The sequence below is a fragment of the Rhipicephalus microplus genome, chromosome X, assembly GCF_043290135.1.
Source record: "Rhipicephalus microplus isolate Deutch F79 chromosome X, USDA_Rmic, whole genome shotgun sequence".
Classification (NCBI taxonomy): Eukaryota; Metazoa; Arthropoda; class Arachnida; order Ixodida; family Ixodidae; genus Rhipicephalus; species Rhipicephalus microplus.
The window spans coordinates 278,644,524-278,662,538 of NC_134710.1; the positions used below are offsets into that span (position 1 = coordinate 278,644,524).

The 18,015-nt window shown below is 46.9% G+C and overlaps 1 protein-coding gene across 1 annotated transcript in view; it reads right to left on the minus strand.

Moving 5' to 3' along the window:
* Positions 1–17,163, minus strand: part of LOC119162198 (uncharacterized) — a 79,345-nt gene extending 62,182 nt beyond the window's left edge. Inside the window, exon 1 of the mRNA XM_075879229.1 lies at positions 16,656–17,163. The gene's annotated coding sequence lies outside the window, so the exon portion shown is untranslated. The remainder of the gene's footprint in view (positions 1–16,655) is intronic.
* Positions 17,164–18,015: the final 852 nt, after the last annotated feature.

An 18,015-nucleotide genomic window follows, 5' to 3' on the forward strand; every position in this document is an offset into this window, starting at 1 on the left:
CCCTACCATTACCATATTGTAATAGTAACACATACCCCCCCCCCCCCCCTCTTCTGTCTGTATGTGTGGCGTTTATTAATAGAGCTTCGTTGGACATTCACTTTTACAAGGTAGTATGGAGGTAATTTTTTATGTTTTTTGTGAATTAGTGTCTAGCAAAAAGAACGACTTGCGGGAGTTACGTGGTCTATATTGAGTTATAGGAAGGCCCGCCAACAGAGCCTCGCACTGAAAACAAACCTCCCAATCAATAGTTTTTTCTAAAAAAGAAAAAAAAGAAAAAGGAACAGAACACGTCAGCCGTATATAGTGCTGGCTATTCATGTCTAAAAGCTGACTTTTTCTGCTGATTATCGTTAGGATTAAGGTAAATGACGGTTAGTGAAGTGATATCGTTGAGCTCATGTTGTTCGAATAATGAATGTCCGAACAATTTCTTGCGCACTAAGAACTTCCTAGTATGAAATGTTTGCTTAAGGCGGCGGTCTCACTCCGGCGGCACGAGCACATCGTTTTTGTCACTTTTCCAACTGACGTGGCGGCTGTTCTTCTTGTCTTATATAGTTGGTTTATGTGTCATTGAAAAGCTTAATTTTTGTACATTTTAAACATATCTATTAAAAATAAGTAAGCTTTTAGCATTTGGGTAGGGAGAGCCAAGAATAAGCGCTAGTTACATGGTTTGGTCTGACTGTGTGTCAGCAGCGACCATTTTCTGAAAAATCTGCTGCAGTTACAGCACTGTTCTTTGCGCAGAACATTTAAGACATATTTATCTATTTCCTCAACGTACCAAATTATTCTAGCACTTTTACTGTATTGCTGATTAGCTTTTGAAAAGAGCCAAATTCAGTAAATGTCGATGCGAACTATCCGGCACCTATTCGCTAGAGAAAATTCATTTTCTGGGTGTATATAGAGGATGTAATTTTCCGTTTGAGTGCTCAATTTTATTTATGTACGCCCGCTCACTTTTTAATTATATTGATCTAAATTGGGCAATATTCTCATTAGATAGACCTACCGTGGCCCATTTTTGCGGAGAACTACTGAATTTCGTTTGCTGAATTTGCACGTAGATAAACTAAAACCCCTGATCTATTTCCTCAACGTAGCGTTTTTCAATAAAGTAAGCAGAAATGCGAAACAAAGCTCGCGAATTGTCTTAATTTATCGTGCCGTAAACATCAACAAAGTCGTTGTTATCTTGAAATAGCAATGAAATCTAAGCATGCATAGCCTAAACTATAACAGTTACGGTCTCCTGGTATACTTATACACACGAATCGCACACAACAGCTGCAGGAATATTGAGAAATCTACATTATTCTTATCACTACACCGAAAATCTTCCCCTAGCGCCACCTAAACAAAAATAAGGAAAGCGCTGAATTTGAAGGTTCCCTGTCTCCCCGAATGTGGTGTGCAAAAACATTTTGCCTCAGGAGGAAACGTCTTTTCTAACTTCAAACCATGCACCGTCATCTGTAAGCCTTCCTCCCCTCAGAGTCTCATAAGGCTGCGCGGTACCGCGGGAGAGCGTGAAAACAGGTCGGCAGTATCCTCCGAGAGGGTGGGGTGAGCGTCTTCACGGGAAAAGAAAGGCCGAATTCATGGAAAGTCCCTCTTTTATGTGTGCACGTCTTTGTCGCCCTCCTCACCCCCCACGGACTAAAGCGAAAAGCGAGGGCTGTGCGACGACAGTCAGAAGAAAGCAGAAAAACGAACGACAAACGAGCGATACGAGCGAACTGAGCAGACGTGCGTGAGTAAGGTATTTGTGAATATCTTTTTTTTTTTACCGTGAAATATACGGAGCTTCAGACGTGCTGCGCTTGTTCGTATGAACCCATCACAACAAACAGCACAAACACGAAACGAGGCACACCTACAGGAATGAGATGAAGTCTGTTTTGTACTTTCTGCGTGTTTATTTCATTTATTTACTTTGGGGAAAACTACGGTGCGGCAGGAGTTGAGGACGCGTGTTCGCTTTCCGCCTTTATATACGACAAGCGCACATTTCCATAGCGCCGAAATGCGCGAACACCAATGTTCTGGAGTACCCCATGACGGCGTTCCTCATAATCACTGCAAACTCGCTCTAAGGGGACGCGGGCGCTTGCAAACTCTTCTCTCGAAGTCAGCTGTGAATATCCGTCATCGGTTTCAATAAACCACAAAACCGAGCAATATTTATTCCGTTGCTCACTGCATAAACTGGCTAAAATCATGCTACTGCCTGAAAATCTTGCAGATTTTTCAGCCAGTAACAACGAAGCGAAGTGGCATGAAATTTGCTGAATGCACGGCGTGGTGTAAGAAAGTACTTCGGTGCGGGGACAGCAATGAGGCACCAGGGCTCTTGTTTTTTTCTGCTTTGAAGCACCCGCGACAAGTTCCCCTCCCTTGTTGCACTCCTGGGAGGTTTGTGTGAATCCGCCCCAGTTTTTATCATGAGATGTTTATAGAGCTTGAGGTAACGGCCTCGAATCTACGAGCTTGCAGTCAATAACTGATTTGGGCGAAACGATCACTCTTCATGTTATTGCCACGACCTTTACAGGAAAAAAAAAAGATGTTGAAATAGCGTACGCGAATAGAGAAGTCGTTCCTTGGACAAGGGAATAACGCACCTGAGCGAGACGCATGTGCGAGTCTCGCTCATATGACACACAAGAGGTAATTGCTTCATTTTCGTCATAAACATAGTTTGTCGACTAGTCCGATGGTTTGCGTACGGCAACGTGATAAATAAACGCTGCATCAACCAAAACATGAATTCATACTAGCCTGCTGAAGTTTCAATTCTAATGAAATAAATTACGCTACGTATAGTGGGGAAAACTAATGATTATGCAGTCGGCACGTGTTGGGCACCGTGAGTCACAGCGGCCGCACTTCTTAGCACGCGATTTGCCTAACTACCCGTTTTTTTGTTTTTTTTTGAAAATTTGGAAGCTTAGGTCATACTGGGAAGGAAGTATACATAGTCAAATATAATTTGCCTTCTCCTGTCCCACCGAACCGCATCACGCTCCAGCAACCCCAATTATTTGTAGAACGAACTGTTCCGTTGAACCTCGCATGAATACTCATAGTCCAAGTTTTGATCTCCATTGTATACATTGTTGTGACCTCCGCGATAGAGTTTTTCACTCAACCCCGCATTCCGGCACTGTATGGAACGTAGAGCAGCTGGCCAAGCAGGCTACGCAGCCTACATGAGGGATCTCTTGAAAAGCAGCGACCGCAGGGGTCAGGGGCTAGTGAGCATGGAGAGAGATGGAGGTGTCGGTGAAGGGGAGAAAAAAAAAAGCCCCTGCTCAGTGCCTCATTTCTTCGAACCGTGTCAGCGCGATTTGCACCCCCTCGTCATGCAGTGTGGCGCGCCGGCACACGTGTGGCAGTTCACCTCCGAAATGTTGGCTTTCCAGTCCTGACTTGGTGGCGCCGTCTGGTATTTTTTCCAGAACTACTCGCAATATGGCGACAGTAGAACCGCCACCTTAAGTGTTTTTTTTCGCTCGAAAGTTTGCCAAGCATATATGTATGCGAAGTGAAAAAAAAAAACGAGATATACAGAGCACCATTCAAAAAAACCTAGCTATATTCAGATTAGTAGCTTTAAATTTGTTAAACCTTCGCCATACCAGCGAAGTTCGAGGATAAACAAAATATTCTATAGTTCAGTTGTCGAGCTGCTCATGTGCGGAAGAAGTCACATGTCTTCCATCGCAAACTTGTTCCTATGTCTGATAATCGCAGTAAATGATCTTCGCCGAAAAATTTTCAAATTGCGAATGAACAGAATAATTTGTGCAACGCACACAAGGGAGCACAACACAGCGTCGTAGGAAAGGGGGAGCTGAGGGAAAAGAATATACCAAGGTCTGGGTCACTATGCCTCTCTCCCCATTGGAAAACACGTGGCTGCCCAGAAACACTGGCAATCAAACCCTGCACTCCGCCTCTACACACACGCACACACACAAGTGTATGATGCATGTCTGAGTGTGCTTGTGAGAGAGAACTGCTGTATGCGTGCTCGGGAATCGTCTACGAAGGCCGTCTTCTCCACACGACGCTTCTCCGCTGCGTTAAACGTGTCCCGAGGCAGAAACAAAGTGAGCCTATTCGAACAACTCGTCATTGCGCAGCGTAAATATTGCAACAGGGCCAATTGCCCGTGCCTGCGCTACGGGAACGTCTCGGAATGTCACGGCCCGACCCTTGACGACGTCGAAACAGAGCCGGCAACTCGATACACCGCAGGCGTGGTCGATCCAATCACGCCGCTATACGAGTAGAGCGCGCAATAGACTTTATCGCGATGGACTGCGGATGTTTTCCGCTTGCATATCGACCGATAACTCGAACGGTACGGGTACCACGAGGCACAAGGCATGTCATACTGTACTGAAGTACACCATGAGAAATTTTTTTTTTTCCTCCCGCAAACACGGTAGCCCCAGAATCACGAAGCATTTTGTGTGTTTTCCATACCCGGACATTGGCTTGGTAAAACTCAGACTTTACAGCGCTCTGTCATTGAGCGAACGGGTTGCACAGAATAAGAGCCTTATGCGAGATGGAAGAGTGAGACATAACTGTTCAGGTTGTCCGCTGACTCAAAGTTGCCAAACCACGATATGATTCTGCAACACGCTGCAGTGTCATGATTGATTTTGACCATCTGGAATTCTTTGACGTACACCGAAACCTACGTACGTGACCATTCGTATTTCACATTCATAGAAGTGACCATGCCCGGGACCAAGCCCTTATTTGCGCAACGCCATAGCCGCTGTTCCACCACTAAGAGTGAAATTTTGAGGCATCAAAATGAAACGTGCCATAATTATGGCTGAAAGTCCCCATTTTGAGTTCAAAGTTCGAGGGTTCCTTCTCCGAAAAAAAAAAAAAACCTGATGTCACTCAAAAATTTTTGATAGAGAATATTTCAACCAATCGCGACACCTGAACTATCCTTAGAAAAAGCCGACTGACCAATGGAAAAACGACCATACGCAAGATGACGTTTTGTTAATTTTGCGCCAGTATGATCAAGGGTCACGTTACAAACCTTCGATTCAGTACCATTAACCTGGTCACACGATCGTGCTAATCAGGTTGTGGGATCAAATCCCGGAGGCGGCGGCCGCATTTCGACGGAAGCTAAGCGTTAGAGGCCTGCGCATACAGATTGAAGTGCACGTTTTTGAACAACAGATAGCTAGTCGATATTTCCGGAGCCCTCCACTAAAAGGTCCCTTATAATCGTACCATGGTTTCGGGACGTAAAACCACAGAAATAATTCTTCTTCTTCTCCTTCTTCTTATTCCTCTTCTTCTTATTATTATTATTGTTATTATTATTACTATTATTATAATGGCGATATCCATGCGCGTAGCGTAGCCTGTATCTCTCTTTTTTTTTCTTTTAGTTTCGTGAGGAACGCTGTTTAACTGTTTATACAGCAGCCGGCGCTTCTCGCTCGTAAGCGCGGCCTCGCGTGTGCCGTGGGACGCTCCTCCTATGCCCCCGGGAAGGCGCGCCAATTACTCGCCGCGGCGGCATCGGCTCCCGGCGCCATTGACCTCGACCGGCGCGCGTTTCCTGACGCCCCGGGCCGCGCAACTTCCCGGTGCGCGTTGCGAAAGACGCCGCAGCTGCCTCCTCTTCCGTGCGCGCGGATAGCTCGGAGATGCGCGCTGAGTCACTCCCGCCGGAGTCGCGATCAGTCCACTCGCTAACCCCCGTCACTAAAACGCGCATTGCGAACGGAGCGAAGTGCGCCGGTACACAAAGTGACGTTGCCACGTCGTGGGCGGTCTTGCAGAAACATTCAGCTCGCTCGGTACGCCCGTCGAATGGTGTTTGTGCGATACGGAAAGGTGCCGGCAATGTTTCGGAAGTGCGTAGATGCGAGCGCGAACGTTGATGTAGCAAAGTAAACAAGCAAATGCTGAGTCATCGTTTAATTTTTTTTTATAATATGAGAGTCGGTTCCTCTTGAGATTCACTACAGCCCATTAATGAGCCCTGGTGGGTGGCAATCCGATGAAAATGAGTAAGGCCTACATGCTTGGTCACGTCAGTTGTGAATAATTTTTACCGTAAGGCGGACCACTTATAATTGCAATTTGTGGTGGATTCCTTTACTTGCGAAAATTATGCGCCTCGTGAAGGGAGACTGGCACAGGGCCTGAAAGGCTGCGTATATTCACAAGCGAATATGTGTCCACTCTAGGTTACACACGGACGTGCAGGTTACGTTACAGACGCAAAAATAATAAAGTGTTCTTGCAGAGAGGTTCTTAACTAAACCTGGATAAGAATAGTTGCGGCTTCTCAAGCTTGAGAAAAGCTTAGAAGGTTTGCATCTGGGCTGGTTGGTGACTTTGCATGTCGAATGGTTGCAGTTAAATGACAGTGATGTAGAATGTGCAAACTGAAACGCAAGAAAAAAGAAGAAGCAAAATCATTTCACGCCTTACATGACTTTCTGTGAGATGTGTGAGTGCAGTACAGTATGCATATGTAGGATAAAATAATTTCGTTTCAGCGGAACGAGATGACATATGACATTGACGGTCGAAACACTGAATGAAGGGCAGTGCGATGGTGTGTGTGGGAGGGGGCGGCTGTGGAAGCTATAGTGTTGAGAAGCAAGTACCCATCCACCTTTTGTTACAAGCATGGACTCTTATACATATAAGCTACAACGTAGTGTTGCTTTCTATTCTTTGAGCATCACGTTTGGTCCCTGTATTTCTTAAATACACCAGGCAAAAAGAAATAGGCCAGAGGAGGGGGGGGGGAGCTGACAGCGGAGGAAAACAGAGTTGCAAAAAAACAAGGTGTATGCTCGGTCGCCAAGGCAGCAGGTTATACGCCATGTGAAACTATAGTGGTGAAGCAAGCAGCTTCCGTCGGTAAACAACCAGTGCTTCCAGCAGTTAACCACGTCGTATAGAAGACTCTTCTTTTTTTCTGTGTTTTAAGTTTAGTAGCCGATCATATGTTGCAACATTAAAGGCGGTCGGATATATAATGCAGTGCCGAAGGCCCCGATCATCGTTAAAATGCTGGACGTCGATAGATAAGGGGCACTGAGTAAATAACTGCATTTGCATACTAAAATACACCGAGGAACCTGAATGTCCTCATTTTCCGCTGCGATTGGCGCGCTGGGCGTTCCTCGGAAACTGAATAAAACGGTCCCCCGACGAAAACACGCTGCGGCTGGGTCAGCAGCAACAGCGGCGCCAGAGGGACAACAACAAAAGCAAAGTACCGACTCTTAAAATGAGCCCCGTTATCGTGCACAATTTATATTTGTGTTCGTCCACCATCAACTTCCGCCGGCCGCGATTCTCCAAGGACAATGATGTCCGCTGAAAAAAAGGCCTGGGAGAAAGAGGGAGGCTATTCGCTCCGAAAGGCACCTCTTTCGTCGCAAACGACGCTTTCAAACGTCGAGAAGCGAAGCTATCCCTCGTACTCCCCCTCCCTTAAACTGATGACCTCGAGGGGCTCGTTTGCGTCTATTTTTTGAATAAAATACATGGAAACGTTGGCATGGCAGCGCAACTACAAATATATCGTGAGAATTTCAGCCTCATCGCCTTTTTTTTGTTACATATTGTTTTTGGTACCCCTCTTTCTCATAGCATGAATGGCCATTGCAAAAGTAACGTTATTCACTTCCGTATATCTATCTGCTTTCTCATTTACACGCGCACATTGTAGGTCTGTACAATTTAGAACACTCGGGGAAACGGTGATTATAAATCTGCTAAGCTGCCCAGTCTTTGCTCAAGTCTTAGTGGTTATATACGAGAGGCATGCCAGGGTCAGTTCGTGTACGGCCAGTACCTTCACTGTCCAGCCATTGTCTCTGTATGATTAAGTAGCGCACAGTGCTAATCACTGCTCTTGGAACCTTGCTGGATGACTTAGTTGTGTGCTAGTGACCCATATAACTGATGGCGTACGTTTGAATGTGGATTATCTGTTTGACACAATACACATAGCAGTATTTCGCGCCTAAAATCGTAAGGAAACTGTTTTATTGTTTAACGGAGGTAAAACAAGAAGCCAGTAAAGCTGTGTGATGTGGATACCTATGTACGGAGAAGGATGCGCTTCTAGCCTCCCCTTTCTGCGGAGCGAACATCGCCTTTCCGGCCGGAATCGTCTGCACGCACGCTTATCTCGTAAGCGAACAGGGGGAAGGGGGCGCTTATGGTCACCGCCCTATTGCGGCAACGATCAGCGCGCGGCTTGTGCCTCCACAGCGGGCGGGAGCTTCTACGGCTGTACTCTTAACACGTAAAAACGATGCCAACATTGTACCTGGAGCAGCCATGTACTTTTTTTTTTACACAAGCGTTTTGTAGAGTTACGAGAGTTCGGATCTAAACGAGTTGACTGCTAGCCTCAATTCGTATAACATTGCAATTTGTCACGGAAACGTGGATGGGCGCTGCCATCGAACTGCCAGGATGCAAGTGCACCAGCCTCGCAAAACGGCAAACCACCGAGCTACTGGAGTTACCATTTACGAACGCTTCGACGGTATAACGCTTTTGCCGCGCTCGATACCCACTCAACTCGCTGCCCTTGATGACTTGTGGTTATGCATGTGCAGTCAAAACATCAGTCAGCTTCATCGTCGCAGCAGTCTAAATCTCACTGGAAACCTTGCGGAACGACATCATTAAGTTCTTGCTTCACAACTTCAGTGCGGCGTGCTAGGAGGATGTGCTGGTGATCGTCACAGGAGGCTTCAACGTGAATGTACTTTGATGGGGAAATGAGTGACTTATGGCGTTTCGCGCTGCCGAACTTGGACTTGACACAGCTAAGTACACGAAACAACATGTGTCTAGATAATGTGCTCGGAAAGAATGTTGCGTCACGAGTGCACTGCGTGCCATTGCCAACATACCTTAGTGACGACAAGGTGGTTGTCACTGTCAACAAGTGAGCTGTGTTTCATTTACATTCACCAGTGTTTCTATCGAATACTATATTTGCTGCCTTTGATTTACATTTTTACACGTCATTGAATACGCAATTTATTTCGCCGTGCGGGTTTGCGTTACTATCGTCCCGAACACAACCGCGGAAGGACCTCCCCACACATAGATGCACTCTACACGTAACAAAGCTGCCGCCAGCAGCAACACACGACGTAAAGTCCTTAGTACCACCATGCGCTGCCCATGGGAGGTGCTTCTCATTAGCGCCGTGACTACGCACGAGCCTTGTTGTAGTAATCTAACGTGGCCGCGCCGAAGGAAACTTGCTTGCATATAGCAAGTGCATGTTTACTACAATTATTATTGCTCCTAAAAATGCTAGCCTTGCTTCGCAAAACAGTCGAATATGTTGCTATCGCATTCATTGCTTCGCTTTTTTGGCGAAACTGTGACTTTTTTCTGATCTCAAATATAGGCAATCAAGATTTCAGAGGTGGAGGGAGAGCTCCATAAGTACTCCCACTGCAACAAATGACGAGATAGTCCCTAATTTTCCCAAAGGCAACGAGTTTTGACGCCACTAATTTAAGAAGGGCTTGCGTTGTATGCATGGACATTGTTTTGAACTTACGTTTGCTTTTTATTACGATAACAATTATATGGACACTCTCGTCTGGATTTTGCCGCCGACGTCAGCGTTGACGTCGTGGTCACCATCACTCACGGTATATGTATAAGTGTCTATATATATGAAAACGCAAGAAAAAATACCTAAGAAAAGGACTCCGGCATGCAGAATTGAACGTGGGACCTCTTAAACGCGAGTGCGGGGCGTTAACCATTGAGCCACGAAGGAGTTCCTCCTTGAACGCTAAACAGCAAGCTATTTATATCTACTACTTGCTGCTGGTGACGGGCATCTCGGGGTAAATTATCGTGTTTTCAGGGTTGCCATCAAGACAGCGCATTGAGCACGCGTCGCCACATCGTCGTCACGCGACGGCACGCGCCCTCATCTCCCACGCGTACTTTGTCCCGAGGAGAGAAAGCAGGGTGGACGCTAACGCGTGCGCTTATCTCGTGGTAGGGACCACCGTACGTCTTGGCTGGCCTTGAGCTTTCACCTGAACGATTCCGTTGTAGTTACCGGGCGCACAAAGGTCTCTGCAATCTTTGCACAGCCTCTGTTTGCGAAAAGGGCGTGCATTTCAGACACAGCGAAGTAGCAACTGAGACGCTTATCCGTGTTCATCTGTACCTGTGAGGACGCTTCGTGCGTCATTTGTGCGTGAGCAACGCGGGGCACGTTTTGATCTGCTTGCCACTCTGTGCGTGACCTTCGAATTTGTTGCTATCGTGTTCACTGTTTCGCCTTTGCGGCAAAACTGTGACTTTTTGAATACACCAAGAAAAGTTCGACAAAAAAGATGCACTCGACTCAGGTTTGTATCGCTGCGTCGCATACTGTGCCAGCGTTTGTTTTGTGCAAGGTCTTTTGTATTCAGCGCAGGCCAAAACAACGTCACTCGCCCATGAACTGTCGGATCTGAGGAAACCGCATTCCGCGACAGTTCGAGCAGCAGCGTCCAGGAGAGCTCGATCGATTAGAGCTAGCGGGAAGCCTCCTTCCTCCGGCGCGCAGACCTTGGCTCGCCGGCGGGCGCGTTTCTTGTCTTCTTGGTGACCCGTTTTAGAGCGGCCGCTTGCCTGCCCGAACGCGGCTGGCTGGTCATCGCGCCGCAGATTTCTGGGTCACTTACCGGGAAGGCGTCCTCCACCGATAGCCGCTCGCGGCTAAGAAGAGCAGCCCTCGGCACCACGAAAAAAATAGATAAAAAATAAATTACTCGACCCGGTCCAGCCCCCATTGCGAAATCTCTGTCACTGTATACGCCATTACGGCTACCGCATTACGTAAGCGACCCCGAGGAGGCTCTGCCATCTGTGACGTGACACCGGTGTCTCGCAATTGCCACGGCACTGATGTCAGGGCTTGAGCAGTCTAGCTGGTATTTTGTGTTTCAATCATAAAGATGGATGCAGCACTCTTCGTCATTAGACATCTTAGAGTTTTAGGCCCATATTCACATCGATATTCATTCTTAAGGGACCCTTGAGACTTTTCTCGTTACAGAAATCGAAACGCGAAACAGTCCTCAAGGGCCTCTTGAGGTCGTTTCTAGTCGAGGAGCGTTTGGGAATAGGAACCTGAGAGCAAAGCGGATCTCGAGTTCCGCGTCCCATCTCGTGTTCTTTTGCCGAAATAAATGCGAGAAAACTGTTCCCGTTCCTCTTGACTCCTGTTTCGTTTTTTTTTCTTGGTTCAGTGTTGAAGCTCAGGTCGAGTACACCTATGGCTGGCGAAAATTTTGGACAGTCAAGACAATGGGCATGCACTGATAGGGAAGTCTGCTGTCAAGCGAATGATTTCGGAATTAACAGTTAGGCGGAGTGGCGATGAGTGCTTTTAGTACGTTTTCAGCCAGTCTACATGATATTCGGTATGATATATTACGTCATGTTTTCAAACTAAGCTTTCATCCCGATAAGCTCAAGGACCTTCTAAACCGAGCATTGCAGCGATCTCAATAAGCCGAGTGCACCATATCCTTGACATTTATTGCCGTGTTCCAACAGGCAAGAGCATGCATGCTTGTAGAAATTGGCACTAGGTAATGTAGCCGCATGTTATGATAGCAATTTGCTTATTGGTACCACGATGACTGCTTTGTTTGAGGATACACGCAGTCCATTACTTGGGGTGATGCTATATATTACAATGCTGTATGAAATGATCGTTTACAAATGCTCTATCGAGGGATGGATTTTGTCCCTGCCGGGTCAGTGCGGCATGGACATCAACCCAATACCTCTATTTTGTTAAAGCTGAAGCAGCTCCCAAACGGCAGGAAAGACGAGCATAGCAGGTTAAACTCGCTTGGGACAATAAACAGAGGTAACAGGCAACCTTTCCGCACCAATGCATGTGAGCGGCGCTTCACTGTGCAAGCACTCAAACAATGGAGATATGGGAATAGACAAATTAAAAGAAACTCTGTGTACGTTTTTCTATATTATAAAGCGATACATTCTTTTATGATCCCTACCCCCTTCCCCTAACCGTTTAGTAGAGAGCTTTAACTCAAGGACGTAGTGGATTGCGGGTTTGTTCGGACAGAAGCAGATTGCGTACGCAAGCATCTTTCGTCCGAGAACTTAAAATTTCTCTCGTATCTCTTCCAACGCTGGTATTGTCGCCACAGTAGATCCTAAGTACTCTGCAGCAGATAGATTAGAAGAACATTGTAGCGTGTGGCAGCCCTGCCACTTGGGTTATGCATATTCAAACAATCAACGACAATATTGAATCTGAACATATCATGTCTAATAGGTCCCTAAAACCCACTTACCGCCTTGTAGTATGAATAATGAACAACTTGCGTGTTTTTTTGCTAATTGTTCGTTCTCAGGGTACTGGATGTATGCCTCGAGTATGCCATGACAGATATGTCCCTATTTTGGGCGCATGCATGCCTATCTGACATATTAGGTCGCGTGCATCACAATCGCTGGGAAGACAGCTGTGAGGGTGAGGCCTCGACCGAGATCGCCTGTTGAGCAACAATAGAGTAATATTTCTTCCCTCTTGGCTCTGCCGAGGGATGCGCGCTAGCGTGCAACAAGTGCGTGGCATAGAAGCCCAAAATTTATTTAGTTGAGTGTCGAACTTTTTCCTGCATGAGCCTCTTCTCAGTGCTCTTCCATCGACGAGCCTCAGACGTCGGTTTCATACTCCTGCCATCGCTCTTTCGATATCTGACAGCATACGTTCACCTGCACTAATGCTTGCATTTAGGCGTCGCTTGCTAATTGTACAGCGCACAGCGCACAAACATAAACACTTTATGAGCCTGCACATTGTGTAGAATGTCACGAAAAAGAATCGTACGCACCACACCTGGTTGGGTACATTGATTTATTCTGTTCTCGAAAGTTTCGTTTTGAATACTTTGTAGATTCTGATATGTACATCGGATTTGTATATCCCTTTTCTGCACAAGTAGCGCATAATATTATGAGAGTTCAGTAGTGCAGTTACATTCACAATCGAATATTTCACTACAGCTGAGCTGGGAAATGAGATACAGTGAGCCAGTGATGAATCAAACGATTACTCACAGAGCTGGCACTCCTGCAGTGGTGGTCAACGAAACAATACGGCTACGCATGCTTATGACTGACACTCGAGCCAATAATGGTCGGTGCCGTGTGTTCGCCAGGTTGCATTAGGGGGGTGTCTGAGCTCCACCTATTTCAGCACGTGTCTCTTCGTTCCCGATTTTCCTTTTCTTAGCGCAGAGAGGCTCGAGCCTGTGCACTTTGCGCCCGCAGAAAAGTGTGACGAGAACAAGCTATTACACATGTTTCATGTAATATCCCCGTATTAAAATACGTCTTCTCGTTTTTATCACATCAGCGACAAATTAAGCGCTTGGTGTAGGTGATGGCACGGCTCTTCGACTTTGTAGTGACGTTCTCATTAAAGAATCACATTGCGTTTGCCATGAATGCTCTATGCATTCCCGAAACGTAGTGATTCGTACACAAATAAACCAAGTGACATTAGCTGTGATTTATTTCCACAGGTATGTAGCCATTACTGGCCTACCCTTTTTTTATTTTGATTTGAAAACTCAAGGATTAGGTTCGGAAGTGTGGCGAGTAGTCATCATTTATTATAATAATTTACTGGATGCTGTTGTATGTATTACCTGCGTGGCGCGACCAGAACGGTACAAGCTACCATTGAATCACGGCGGCCGTAATACTTATACAAAAAATAATATAGCTAATTTGCTGGAGAAATAGAGTAACATTGGTCAAGAGGAATGTTTTGCATAACTTTGGAACTGATCCAACTTCTTATGGTTTTTCCAAGGTGATACTTTGAAAGCAACTGTTTTAAACTCACAAACACATTTAGCTATCAGTGCAATGAGCATTATTTCTTACAGGATCTGGTTATGAGCGATCAGTCTACTGCATTAATACCGCAATGACAGAGTAATACAAATCATCGGCGTACATTAAGAATTCGTAGCTTTCGTTGACACTTTCTACATCTCCTGGCTCACCGCGAAATAAGTGACGGGTTGACTATTCCGTGATATCGAACGATCAGCCTGCTAATACGCACCGCTGAGTGGTGCAATGACTGCAGAATAATCAAAGGTCGCGCAAAAGGAAAGCTGGTAGATTTACCAAGCCTCTTAGTTTGGAAGAGCTGTTTTTCACTGAACGAGTCATATGTATTGAGCATGCATTACTGTACTTTACGACCATTCTCACGAAAGTGTCTAGCTAACAGCTTTATGACCACGAGCCAAGTTTTCTGACGGTGTCAAATGTGAAGAAGGCCTTGCTAGCAACGAAGGCTTTCGAAGGAATGTTGAGAGTCACGTGTGCCCCAACACTGTTCGTAACAAGCAGTCAAAAGTGCGTCTATCATGGACGCATGGTTACCAGTACGTTGCATTTACGAACACTGCATGTGAACGAGACACTTAATGATGGAAGCCCCACAGCTATCTGCAACAAGAAGCTGATAACAGAAGAATGACGAGTTGTGTTTGTACTTTCGATTGTTTTCGTCTCGTGATTGCAACGACGCAATCACGCAAGTACGAGTTGAAAGCTTCTGGTGAACGCCTGAAACCCCTAGCGTTAGTGTCGCGACGCTTACCTCGTCCATTAAATTTTTTTTCCGACCGTCTCCTCACAGCCTTCGCAAGATTTCACAATGATCAGCGACCCCTCTGGAGATAGTGAGATGCCATGTGCGACAGCTCATGCCTCTCGAACACAGGTGCAGCTTCAGGTAAACATGCGCATTGGTGCCACACTGAACGGGTCTAACTCGCAAAGCCCCACTGTGGCGAGCGGTGAACGTGGGCACGCGGTTTTGCGAAAGCAAACCGTTGACCATGGCGAACGGACCGTTAGCCGCGACAGTGACCTTTTTCGCGTAACGGGAGATTCCGTTCCGCGAGACTGCGCGACGCGACTTTCGTCTCGCCGTTGGAAAGCCTCGCGACAGAGAAAGAGAAGGAACGAGGATTTCGGCTGATAAGTGAACAAAAATAATAAAAGAGAACGTTTTCTTACACGGCGTTGTTACGCGGTTTGGAAGCCAGCGCCGGCTTCTTTATACACACGCCCAACGATTGCGCGCTTGGCCGACGATGGAAGCTCCCCTCGGTCGGACCACCAGTATATACAGAGAGAGCCGTTCCGCTCGATCGCGGGGACAGAAGCGGCTGAGTGCCGGACCACTGCGGGATTCGCTCCTTGGCTGTCGCCAGCCATCCGCGAGCATCGCACCATTCTCTTTATTTCTCCCCCACCATTTTTTTCCCTATGCAACACGTGCGGCAAGAAAGCAGCTTATATTCCCTCGCGCCGGTCACCGTCGCTGCTGTCTTTGACCCCTTAACCGTTCGGTTATTTTTACGAATGAGAAAGCATGGCTAGGAATAGAGGAAGACATTGGGTCCCGACTTCGTGGATGCCACCGGAACTTGCTCTCTTTCGCTTTTTTTTTCTATATCTCTTTCGCGGGAACTTTAAAGTGAGCCTGCGTCTTCCGCGTTCACCGAGTGTGTGGAAGTTTCGATACGAACGAAGCAACAAACTTGCGTCCCTGTTTTGGTTCGTTCGGCTCTTTTTTTTTGTCGCAGCCATTGCGTTGACCCTGTCCTCTTAGTGTCTATTGAAACATTGATAAACAGCGGTTGTAATTTTTTTTCTTCTGTTCTTTCGTGCTTATAGTTCCCGCTTTTCTGCTTATTTCTTTTAACAGCACTACGAACGCGGAGTCTAGAAAAGGAAGCATAAATGTGGGGAGATGTTATATAAGAACTTTCCCACTCGGTTACTTGAATAAACGTAAAATGATGTAATTGCTTTCGAAACAGTGGGACGAGCCAGCCCGTCCCGTGCTACACGGCTCAAGACTTTGCAAATCGAGGAGGAGCGCAAAAAGAAAAAGCCCAAAATATCAGTACTCAACCAGGTCAGACGCTTCTTCTTATTTTTTTTTCGCTCCACCTCTTTGGACTGCAAAGCGTTGGCACGTTCATTCATCGTAACGACTTTTCAGCGGAGTAATCCCCGGACTTTTAAATGGTTTTAGAGTTTTGTTGATTATACGTAGTGATAACCTGCGCCTTCTTATTTAAGGAGCCTCCCACTGTTCATTTAAATATAAACTACCCTTCTTCAATGAGCCAGTAATACAGGTAAAAAAAACTTTGCTCATAATATTTTTGAGGCATACCTTGATGACTGGACATCGGATAGGAGCGGCTGCATTTCGATTCAAATGTGATTGAAATGCAACAGCGTCCGTGTATTAGAGTTTTGTCTTACCTTGCGGAAAGTGGAATAGTCACGTGATTTAATTGATTCATTTGAAATGGGAAGCGGAAGATTAGTATGTAAGGCATTGTTATTGCTCTTAAGTAAATTATCCACGATACTGTAATGTACGTAGAGCATAAATCAATAGAACGTAGTCATGAATGCTGATGAAAACCCATGACATATCTAACAGCAACCATCAGAGGTCTAGACACTTTTTCAAGGGACTAGAGTAGTGCACTCACCTGATCGTTAGGCGTCCGTTTTAGTCCAGAGGGGGTATCCTTGTTCTCAACGCGTCGCGCGGACTTAAAGAGAAGATGTCAGAGAGCGGACTGTCGCACACTCACGATACAACGCATTCAGAGTGCGTTCGTGTCGCCCCGGCTTCTGACCAGGGTGTGAAGTCAGATGCGGCAAACGGGAAACACTGGGTATGATGAGCTCAGAAACAGAGCAGCTGCATCCTTAGCGGGTTCGTCCGGCTGATCACTGAGGGCGGCGAGCGAAGCGTGTGGTGGCTGTTCCGGCTGCTGTCGAAGGTGCACTGTGTGTCGCGCGCACGCAGTCCGTGCCGTCCAGTCAAATCCGAAGGAGCAGGGGTGGGGGTGGGAAGTGAAGCCGCGGTTATACTACACACAGGTCCTTCATCCCGTCGTGGCAGGCACGACACGAGCGTCTCTCTAGTCCCACTCTCTGTTGTTGAGGAGGCAGCGTGTCCCGTTGCCGCCGGTACGCACGGATAGCAGGCACCCAAATGTAGCCCGGGGACCTCGCGAGTCTCTTATACTCAGTTACCGGTCCGTGATGGCCTACTTCGAAGATGAGCTTCTCGGACCCTCTCCCTTTTTCGGGGGTTCCCTCTCTTCGTTGAGCCGCCGCTGCTGCTGTGGAGGGGGGCTCCCCCGCTGGTCCGGAGTCTCCGCGAGGCGAAGAGTAGCACAGCCGGTTACGGCTGGCCGCAGTCCTCGCTTGCGTCCGCATTGGCCATCAGCCCTCGCACGCGCCGCCACCGAGAGCGCGCAAGCACCACGGTGAAGACAGCTTGCCGTAATCACTGTCTCCTGCTGCACGCTTCGCGCGCCAGGAGTGGCTTCAAGCGGATGGTACATTCGAACTGCCGCTCTGAGAGAGAAATTGATTCCACGCTTATGCCAGACTAATCGAAGAAGAGTTATTCTGCTCTGAAATTTTCAGGTGTGGGGCAAAGACACATCTGCGATGTCGCAACTCGTGCCGTAGCTCGTCAATCGGCTACATCCGATTCCTGTGATCACCGTGGACTCTACGAAGCGTCTTTATGTTACATGAATAGTGGGCCCTTTCGGTGCAAATATGATGTGCAGTGCTCGTTCTCATCCTGGCGCATGTGTTTTCGAGTACGTTTTGTTTCAGGACTGGACCAACTTGTGTCAATGATGTGACGGTTTTGTGGCAGTATATCGGGGAAAGCATAGCCACCCAAGTCACTAGAAACAACCTCTAAGATCTTCGCCTGCACTGTTTCTCGTTTTTGTGTGCACGCGTAAGGGTCTCTATCTCACGTATTTTCTGTCACGGTTACTGGATCAAAGCAATCTGCACTTTTTGATGGAGTGTTCATGC